The following is a 10,414-nucleotide window of genomic DNA, read 5'->3' on the forward strand; positions in this document are numbered from 1 at the left end:
GCGTTTTATTTTGTATTATCGGCATCCGTGGTAATAAACCTGTTTATTTTTGTACATAATTCCGTTTTCGTTGAGTTCATTTCCTACAGGATCGGAGCTACCGGCGAGATCACTACAGGTAAAAGCTTCCCACTTCTTCTTCCTCCCTTCCTCTCACGCATATATATATATATATATATATATATATATATATATATATATATATATATATATATATATATAAATCCGCCATTGATCGTCGCCTAATTAACACTCGTTTCCATCCGTGATTTCCCAGTCTTCACCGAGGGGAATCACATGACAATATTTTTAAGTGTTTGTATGTTTGTACGTTACTCTTTCACGGATGAGAATTTTTTTTCCAAGCAGCGCTGGGTACCCCAACTAGTGTCCCATATTCTCATGAGTCCCATTTGTATTCAGGATCACAACAATTATGATTAACTATTATGATTAACCAGTCTCTAATAAATTCCGGATCAGCAGAGGGCGATACAACTGTTGTGTGTCTGTTGATGGGATGGGGTACAGTAAGGTCTAATGTCAAATCATCCGCACAGGGGATTAAATTTGTCAGACCATCATGGAGGTTGTTTATATATGTGAGAAACAGAACTGCACCAAGTACACTGCCTTGGGGGTACTGCAGTCCCAGCAACATGTGGACTGGACTACGCAAGTAAAGGAAGCCACATAACATAGCAGGGTATGAAGATGGCCTTGTATTCCATATCTAGCAAGCTGTACAAATAGAGCCAAATGTGGATTGCACCCCCACTCTATTGTCTACATGCTGAAAATTATGTTTAAAAGACGATTTGAATTACAGATTTCACGCCAGCATCGGCAGGTGAAAGGGCAGGCAGGTAAAAGGTGCCCGACAAGCATAACCAAATCACTGAAAACGCACAGAACATGCGCAAAAGGCCTCATTCAGCATTCATACATCATTTTGAAAGTGCCGTATTGTAGCTGACTTTGTTTTTAATGAAATGTCCATCAAGTCCCAATTATGATGATAATTGGGAATAAAATAATTCAACTAACTTGGCCAACCAATGCAAGAAAAAAGTTTTTCCTCCACAAGATAAGATAAACAATCCTGGCCAAGAAGGTTGAGTGGTTTCTTTCATTAGGATAAACAATCAAACACACCAACAGAAAAGTATGAATTAAACCATCAGAGGAATTGATTCCTGTGTTGTCTCTAAATTATGAAGGTATTTGTAACAATTGTAACCAATACATATTTCATTATATGTTGCCCAATCCATTTTCATTTATGTGCCACAGGTGGATACACATTAGTGGCCTTTGGAATGCCACTCGGGTCCAAGTGTCCACTCAAACTGTAAGAAATAGACTCCAGTAGTGTAGACGCTGTTTTTCATGGCCTCAGTGGCATTCTCGATAATCCATCACGGGAATATATATATATATATATATATATATGACACAAACGTGTCGTCTCGGAGGCTGATCACCAGAAAGGGTCCTTCCTTTGGGGTAGTTTACCTTATTCGACCTCCATCACATCTTATGGATGGAGAACTATGTTACTCATATTTTGATCATGCCTTATGAAACACATACAATTCATCCAAAGAACTTTGGCCACCTGCGGTTCGATGAATCCCTGCTCCAGCAGCAATACAATCACTCTCCCAACTAAGCAATTTTTAAAAACATTCCTAAACATTTTGAACCTGTAAAAATTTCCAGATAAAAGGACTTTTGACGATTTGAAAACGATGCCCAACTCCTAGCATCAACCAAAATCATTTGCCACGTTATTGATGCAAAATCGAGCAAAATCAAAATCATTCTGCACCTGAAAAATCGAACAAAGGAGGATGCTGAAGAGCACTTACCTGCTCGGATCCCACCGGCAGTCCTCAAACCTGCGGAAAATAACTCAAACCGAGGCGAGATAAAACTGTACAAAAATTCCGGCTTTATTAAACGGAATGCCGGTAATACAAAATAAAACGCGCAATAATAAATAATGTTCCTAAATCGGACATTCCCATGGATAGACACAAACAGACGAAGGATAAAATTAATGCAATCAAAAATAATAGGTGTGTGGTTGGCACTTATCTGCGATCGGCTTGAACCTCGTCATGAATCGTTCGCCCTTGGCGGGAAACGCAAGGGTCAACCGAGGGTCAACCGCAATGACCGAGGCAGGGTTGACCATCAACTTATCTAAGAGTGAGTTTGTAAAAGCACAGGTGGTGTTCCTTGGCCATGTAGTAGGTCAGGGTCAGGTGCAACCAGTGACAACCAAGATAGAAGCCATTGATCGCTTCCAAGTTCCAAAAGGGAAGAAGGAGTTTATGAGATTCTTGGGTATGGCTTGTTGGTACCGGCGGTTCTGCAGGAATTTTTCTGATGTGGTAGCCCCTTTAACGAATTTACTGAGGAAGGAGACCAAGTTTGTTTGGGATGACAAATGTCAAGCTGCCTTTGCCCACATCAAAGCGATATTAATGAGCTCTCCTGACCTAGCAGCCCCGGTTTTCAAGAACCATTCAAGTTGGCCATTGATGCAAGTGATGTGGGGGCTGGGGCAGTTCTATTACAGGAAGATGGTGATGGCATGGATCACCCTGTGTGCTACTATTCCAAAAAGTTGAACAAACATCAGGCAAATTATGCCACTGTGGAAAAAGAGACCCTTGCTCTCCTGCTAGCGCTTGAGCATTACGAGGTGTATCTGGGAACTACTACCTTTCCTATAAAAGTCTTCACTGATCACAACCCCTTAACCTTCATTCAAAAAATGAAAAATAAAAATCAGAGGATGATGAGATGGAGTTTGGCTTTGCAGGAGTTCAACTTGGAAATTGAGCATGTAAAGGGCAGGGACAATGTCGTTGCTGATGCTTTATCCAGAGTGAAATAACTTTGAAAATTCCTGTAGGTTGTTTGGAAGTTTTGTTGCTTTATTCTGGGGAATATTAATTATTGTTGCTCACGTGAATTAATCCTTTGGGTGTGAGTTTTACTTTTGTTTGTTAAAAGGGTTTTTGCATGAAAAGAAAGTTTTCACTATGTTCAAACTTTCTTTCTTGAGGGTGGGAAGTGTTACGGATTCGTCACTTCCGTCGTTGTGGTTTTCATCCACTGTAAGCACTTTTGGTTCCATGTACTATTATTGTTATCGTTTAAGTGAAATGGAGATAACTGTTTTCAAAAGGTGTAAAAAATTAGTGTTTTAAAAGAAACCGGAAACCGGCTCGGGAGAAAACCGGAAGAAGAACAAGAGGAAGAGAAGCGGAGCAAGAAAGGTCGGGAAAGAATGCCGAGCTGCTTTGAGGTCTGGAGGAGACGCTGGCGAATGGGGGTCACGAGTGAACTTTGGGTTTCCTGGGAAAGGGATTCCTGTGACAGAGTGGTTATTGCTGTGACAGATAAACCTGCATGACAGGTTTTGCGGTTGATTCCGAAGAGAATCGTTGTTGGAGTGCAGGTACGCCTTCAGTACGGGCCCGTCTGCCATTTTGCCTCGCTCACGCCAATTTCGCATCGCTCCAGCCTTTTCACCTCACTCCAGCCATTTCACCGCATCCAGCCGTTAGCCTGGTTTGCGTGTGTAACGTGGATTTCGATTGGGAATTTGTGGTTCACCGTTTGGGAGCCGTTGAACCTTCATACCCGAAGGTGTGATTTCCCAGTCGCCTTTTGAGGGCACCTTTGCGCATCTTTGGCAGCGCGACTGTCAGCCGAACTGGATTCTGGTTTCGATACGACATTGTTCTTGCGATCACCGGAGCATGGATCGACTTTGGCTTGATGCCGGGACAGAGACTTTGTGGGAATGTTCTTTTCGCTCACTTGGAGCACAGTGAGTTATATTGTAAGAAACTGATGGTACCATCATAGGAATCTATATAATAATAGCGTAAGGACTCGACTTTGTTATCCCTTTTACACCGCACCCAGTGACCCAATGCCCATGGCACTAATGGATTTACGATCTACGAACCGCGCTCTTTGTTTATCACGTACAGCCATACTCGAAAAATCTGAATTAGCCGACGTTGGGGCCAAAAAGCATCCGATTAACTGCCGATACGACGCCATCTTACGACGCCATCGTATTTGCGTCTGCTGGGTGAAGGCGAAGCAAGCCGTCCGCTGATTGGACAGGCGAAGGCGAAAGCAAGCCGTCCACTGAGTGGACAATCCAGAGCATGCATTTGTGCCGGTGTCAGCGATCGTTGTTCATATACGCACTCTTCATTCTCATCTTTCTTCCTAACTCTTACTCGGACAAGCAAATCCCCGATGCCATCCATAATGGTACACTCTATCCATACACCACATCCTACCTTCCGTGGATGTTCCACGGGTTTCGGCTAGTGATATAATATTTGTTGTACAATTGATTCATATTGTTCTTGTGCTGTTATTCTTGTGTGACCTTAATACAATACTTGTTTTTTGGTAACAATTGGTGTGGTTTCACCATTGGTCATTGACACACAGAATAACACATCTTTCTGCCGTGACTCCTTTCGGGGCTCGGAGGTACACCGTGACCGGGGTTTGGGGAGGACCACGTAACAGTATGAGTGATATCAAATAGTGTATCCATTTCCAGAATGTTTCAGATCCAACTGCAACATGATTTCCATTCTCCCAAGGAGAAAAAGACATAAAATGTCTTAGCCCCTGCAGTTTTAGCAATTTTGCTCTGCAGAGTGAAAGGCCTCTAGTCGGACATCTTTGGTCGAATTACAAAACAAAATTTTCTGCAAATGTATACTCCCCATTTGTTGTCTTTGTTTGAACAAAATGGGTTGTTCAAACAAAAAGTTTGGTTTGAACAAAATCGGTCCAAGTTTGAACAAAATCGGTCCACGCATGCCGAGAAATGGTTGGGGACACGTTAAAGTAACAAAATGGCCGCCAGTCGGCCATCTTGGATATGAGCTCGAAAATAAATGGCGTGCATATGTAAGCCATCATTCATTATCTGTGCCAAGTTTGAACAAGATAGGTAAATGCATTTCCAAGAAATGGTTGCAGACGTGTTCTATAATGGGTTTTTTACATCTAAAATAGCTGTCAGTCTACTAGTCAGCCATCTTTGTTCAGATCGCAAAATAAAGTGAGGTGCACATGTATGCCATCATGTACCGTGCTTGTGCCAAGTCTGAACAAAATCTGACCTTGCATATCCGATAAATGGTTGGGGACACATATGACTAATGAAATGGCCGCCAGTCGGCCATCTTGGATGTGATCTCAAAAACAAATGACGTGCATATGTAAGCCATCATTCATTATCTGTTTGCCAAGTTTTAACACGATCAGTAAATGCTTGTCTTAGAAATGGTTGAGGAAGTGTTCCACATCGGGTTTTTTACACCTAAAATGTCTGCCATTCAGCCATCTTTTATTGCATCGTGAAACAAAAACAGGTGTGCATATGCATCAGATCAGGTATTGTCTTTATGCCAACCAAGTATGAATAAAATTGGTCCATACATGTCCGATATTTTGTTACGGACAGACGGACGAGACCCAATCCATAAGGCCTCATTTCGGACTAAGTCCAATGGGGGCTAATAATACCAATCATGGATGTTGACTGCAAATATAAATATGAAAAACAAGTTCCTTCAGTTCAAATTCAATTGGAAAGTGGCGTCAAATCTATTAAGGTTTACCGGCAGAGAACCCGCCCTATGGGCGATCTTGTTCCAAATTGCAACACGTTCTTCTGACAAATCCCTTTATGGACAGTGTATAAGAAACAGACCACTGCCTCGATCGTCCAACACCCACCCTCCCCCCCTCCCCCCAGAAAAAATAATCTGGGTTACATACATGAAACAAAAACATGCATACTGCTTTTGTGCGTATATAATACATCGTGCCTATATAGCTTAGAAAATTCCAATTGAACTGTCCCAAAAGATGACACCAGAGGTCTGAAGCCAAAGGCCTGAAGCTTAATGTGTGAAGCCTGAGGTCTTTATGTACTGCCACTTTCACAAGGCCCATGATGCCTATCGGCTCCAACCTTTCGATATTGGATAATCCTTTAAACAGTCACTTAGGTTGTTCCACACAGAAAACTTTTCGGGACGGCATGGTGATTATGAATATGACACTTCCGAAGATGCCTTAGGTGTTCCAAAATGGTGGACGTTTTTTTTTTAGTTTACAATTGTGGGTGGTGTTCTGCCAGCTGTCCAACCAATGGGTGAAGAGTGAACACACATACATGCATGCAAACACTTGCTCCATTATATATATATATATATATATATATATATATATATATATATATATATATATATATATATATATATATATATATATACAGTGAAACCTTGACTTACGAGTTTAATTCGTTCTGTGACCAGCTCGTAACTCAATTTGCTCGTTTCTCAAATTAAATTTCCCCATTAAAATGCATTGAAATGCTATTAATCCGTTCCAGCCCGCCAAAAACCACACCAATTTTTTTTGTTACGTGTTTTTAAATAAGAAAAATGTACTTTATAAATAACAAATAATGTATAAACAAGCACGACCTCGTATATACTGTACGTAATAACTAATAAGCGGCATTACGCGCGCTGCTTGTAAACAAGGAGGAAGCGGCCAACGCGGTAATTTGTAAGAGTCTTTATTCAAGAGCTCACTGTAACACTGGCGCGCTCCGGGCTGCGCGCCCGGTGTATATCCTGAGGCCACGCCTACCCCTCGGCGTGGCCCCCGCCCACTTGGTGCGCGGAATGATGTCACCACGCCAGTGAGCTTCCGTGTCCGCCACAATGTAAAGAAATAAACTGGTTTTATTAAGTGTATTTACCTTGAAGATCAGACGAAGATGCTGGCGGAGGTGGAGGAGATAACTTTTGCCTTTTTCGCCACACTTTCCTCGCTTTCACTTGCAGGGCGTTTCAATAAAAACCTGTCCAACGAGGTTTGTTTCTTCCTCCCTTTCAAAATGTTTCGATCGTACTGCTACGATCGTACTGCCTCGCCAAGTCGACAACACGCACACCTCGCTCATGTTTTTCGATGATTGCGTGTTTTATATCCAAGCACATCATCCTCTTCTTCTTCTCAGTACTGCCCTTGGCACTCAATTTCTTAGGACCCATGGTTAAAACTAAGAAATTTTCCAAAATAACCAAAATGCGAAAACAAAGCAGCAGCGATATACGGCAGAGATGCTTGCAAGGCAAGATAACCACGTGACCGGAACCCACCGGGTGGCGGGTGGTGTCAGCTCCAAAATAACCAAAATGCGAAAACAAAACAGCAGCGATATACGGCAGAGATGCTTGCATGGCAAGATAACCACGTGACCGGAACCCACCTGGTGGCGGGTGGCGTAAGCTCGTAACTCAGATCTCGGCTCGCATCTCAAAGCAATAAACCGCCCGAGCGACGGCTCGTATCTCGGAAAACTCGTAAGTTGGTGCACTCGTAAGTCAAGGTTTCACTGTATATATATATATATATATATATATATATATATATATATATATATATATATATATATATATATATATATATATATATATCTGTATATATATATATATATATACTGTATATATATATATATATATATATATATATATATATATATATATATATATATATATATATATATATATATATATATATATATGACGGGATCCGTTGACTTAGGACTCAAGACTCATGACAGAGAGAAAGAACAACTGATATATTTATTTGATTCGTCAAACACACAAGCTTGGTGGACAGCAAAACACGTCGGACAGAAGCCCACATCAATGACCAACGTTCCAACAAGATGCTCTGAAATAATTCGGTCAAGCTTTCATTTTATAAAGGGAATATTGGGGTGTGGTTTTAGCTCTCGAGACAAAGGAAAGACAGAGTAGTCTCCAAGGTCATTCAAGGGTCAAACAACATGTTGACTACTTTCTAGAAACCTGATTTTTGGGGGAAAGTTCAGCAAGTCGTAAAAATGTCAAACATGAAAGTGATCTAACACAGTTTTCAACGGGGACTGGAAAAGATAGGTTGGTCTTCACAGAATGAGGGATTATCTCATCAGGGCCTGGATTTACAAAACATATAACTTCTTATAAAAAGCTTCCAAAGGAATATTTCGACAGTAAGAGAACATGCCATCACAGTAACTTAACTCTTTAACAGGAAATATAATGGATAAAGTTTGCAAAGCAACACATACAAATTAGTTAATTTTTTGGTAATTGGTCAGACAATAATAGAACACAACGGGGGGGGGGGGGGGTCTGAACCCCCACATATATATATATTGGATGGAGATTAGATGCGGTGTCTTGAGAAAAATGTGGATCTGTTAATTGCCTTTTCACAGTGTTCCAAGATTTTGATGATGGTGATGTGGATTTGGGAAAGTTTCCTTACCAAAAAGAGCCAAGTGACCACAGGCCCCATGAATAAATCGGATTTTGGTGATGGGGCGGTGGTTTGAATGTATTTTCTGTAACCAAAAGAGCCAGGTTTCGCCAGGCCCTGTTAAGAAACAAGATATTCCTGCAACATTGCTTCTGCATCTGGATGTAAAGGACACGTTCCAGAAGAATAAATCCACCATCCATCAAGCCAACGTTGAGTAGAAGCGGTTCATAGAACATGACCATGACTACGCACATCCAACGTAGACCTTTTTGTCATATAAACGTCATGGAATGGAGAATGCATGGAATGTTTTGAACATCGCAACAAGGATCATTTATCCCGATCAACTTTGCACCATTATTCGGGAATGTAAAATTCACGATTCTGTAAAGAAAATACATCTTGTACTGTGAAATATTGAAGTTATTATTGACAGCAATTCTAATTCAGCAATGCCAATGCCAACTATTTTGTTAACAGTTATATTATAATTGCATATTAACTAATAAGTATTAGTTACATGTTTGGCTTGAAGCAACACATTGAAACTGTGAAGTATTTTAAGTGTTTAAACTTCTACCGACTCCTTTCCGGCCTTGCTCCCCCAGCTTTGTCTGTGCTCTGTCCCCCAAATATTCCTGCATGTCGCACAAGATCTGCCAGCAACCCTCTGATGGTGAAACTGCCAAAATCAAGACTCTCTGCTCACCTTCACTCTTTCATTCCTCTTTTCTCCCGCCTCTGGAACAAACTCCCTCACTCGCTTCAATCCCACTCCTCCCTCCAGGTCTTTGAAACAGCTGTTCACCACCATCTCTTATCTTCCCCCATACAAAACCTTGATCTTTTCTACCCCCGTTAATTAACCCCAAATCCACTTTTTTGAAATACCAACTTCTTTTCTGGAAGTCCTAGCAGTGTCCATGTGGTTTATACCTCTCCCACCCCCCCCCCCCCTCCCTTCCCATGCCTCCTCCCCCCCAAGCCCTCTCCCTCCCACAGATCTCCCGATGTCCCTGTTCTCTACTGTTGTACTTGTGTGCTTCCTTCTCTCTCCCCATCTTGTCTCCCGCTCCCTTTATTGTATGTTTTGTGTGTCGATTTTTTTTTTGTGATTAATGTTAGCTCTTACACGAGCCTCGATCTTGTATACAAAAAAAGAAATAAACACCAATCGTTCTGTCTCATAGAAACCAAAATCACCACATTGTTTTTTCCAAGGATGGAATTGAAAAACCCCACGAATTAACCATTATCTCAGCTTTCTGATTGTTTCCTCAACATTGCTGGTAAGGGAAGAAGCAACAAATGCACTTGTCATGCTGGCAAAGAACTCGGCTATTGTGCTTGTGCTCTGAAAATAATTAATGAAACAATTGTATTTTTGGCTGTAACTCAAAATGTCAAGACTGTACCCAGAAACAAGGAGGCACCACTGGTAGAGGAGGACATGTGGTCAGTGCCCCCAATATCTGTCACGAGCTAGGCTAATTCGTTTGTCATCTTCCCCATGACTTGTGTTGTCAAAGGATGCAATTGCTTTGAGAATGCAGCGGTGAGAAAACAACAGGTAACCTCCTTGAAGCAGCTGTTGATATTTAGGGCAATACACTGGCCCACCGTGGATGTTTGGTGGTGATGGTCATCGTTTGCTTTTAACCGATTCATGCCTAATGGGAATGATGGTAAGTTATTTAAATAGTAACTAAAAACATCGGAAAATTTCGGGTTAGGGGGGGTTAAATTGAAAATGATGTGAAGAACAATTGTTCTTCGTCGCTCGCAAGGTAAAACAAACAAGAAGTAAGTCTGTGGCAACGTTATTGGGCTCGCTAGCTAAGCCACCATTGCCCATTCCCAGGCGAAAGTGCACACCAACCCCCACCTTCCCTTCCTGCCCCCCTCCTCTCCCACCCACACACACCAATCGTTTGCTGTTAATAATAAATAATGAGCTCAGATAGCCAAACAGAAAAAATAAATTGCAGGGCCACAAAAGAAACCC

Source organism: Myxine glutinosa, chromosome 6 (genome assembly GCF_964187855.1).
Source record: "Myxine glutinosa chromosome 6, kmMyxGlut1.1, whole genome shotgun sequence".
In the NCBI taxonomy this organism is placed as follows: domain Eukaryota; kingdom Metazoa; phylum Chordata; class Myxini; order Myxiniformes; family Myxinidae; genus Myxine; species Myxine glutinosa.